This window comes from Capsella rubella, unplaced genomic scaffold (assembly GCF_000375325.1).
Source record: "Capsella rubella cultivar Monte Gargano unplaced genomic scaffold, Caprub1_0 scaffold_193, whole genome shotgun sequence".
NCBI classification, from domain to species: domain Eukaryota; kingdom Viridiplantae; phylum Streptophyta; class Magnoliopsida; order Brassicales; family Brassicaceae; genus Capsella; species Capsella rubella.
The window spans coordinates 6,608-7,947 of NW_006238735.1; positions in this window are offsets into that span (position 1 = coordinate 6,608).

The window sequence follows — 1,340 nt, forward strand, 5'->3', positions numbered from 1 at the left end:
GAGCCGTGCTTTTGGTTTGATAGATAAGAATCAGACAAGACCATTATGCTGGACTTAACCTTTAGTAACATTATTAAGATTTGAGATGATAATAAAGCAATTTTCATATTTTTCATGTTTTTTCCTCCTCCAATTAAAATCCTTGATTAAGCACCATGCTTAATAATTTCTTCTTCTTTTCATTAAAATTAATCAATTTTATCTTTTTATACAAATGATACTTTATAATTTTAATTATAGGCCCAATAAAATATATGATACAAATTAGTACTTTAGAAACAAATTATAAATATCTATTTTGTGTTTAGAAGGTTACAAATTTATTTCTTGCAAATTATAAATATATGTTTTGTGTTTAGAAGGTTATAAACTAATTTCCTACAAATTATTGTTTCCTTCTAATTTCCTACGAAATGATTTCCCTCGATATATCTACCGATTTCCTACGACATTTCCTACCACTTCTCAGTTGAAGGCATTTCGAAGGAAAAAATCCTACCCAATTCTCTCTGCGTTATTTCCTTCTACATTCTTTTTTCTTTCCTTCACCATTTCCTACGAAACTATTATTTAAAAGAAATTGGTAGGAAATATTCCTTCTACTTTCTGACACCATTTCTCGTAGTTAAATGCTCTTACTTTTTCCTACCCTTTTGCGTTTTCGTCATAAATGCGAAGTTTTTTCGTAGGAAAATTTTCCTTCCATTTATTTTGAAGGAATTTTCGTAGGATATCGACATGTATTCTTGTAGTGATGTGGTAATTTTTAGGATCAGTAACCAATTATTTAAGCCTCCTTTGTGTAGCAAACCGACGGTCAGATAGGATGAGCTAAAGGGCCTAGTGAGAGGACGTAATACCCACTAAGAGAGGTGGGCCCAGGGATTGAGAGTGAACATGGGGCCCCACTAGAGATATGACGGTCGGGGAGTTACATACATCTCCACTTGTTGTATATTCTTTTCCATAGTCATTAGCTGTCGACACCACATGTCACTTTCTTACAAAATTATCAGCAAACTGTAAACCATTTTTAAAAAGAATTAGCACAACTTATGTATACAGCGAGAAACTAGCCAAAATCAATCCAAATTATTTTCTGTTTGTTTTTAATACCTAAACTACTACATCTTGGAAATATCAACCTAAACTCACTAAAAAATCAAATTCTCAACTTAAACTATACTAAAGTAGCCAAAATCAACATATGTCGAAACGATGTTAGTCACTGCTTCATGGCAATGACTCAGATGACACCGTGGCAATGACAAGGCATCGAAGTTGAGTAAAACACGTCGTTTCGTGAGTTTAGGGTTCTCGAATCGAGTTTAGGGTTCTTC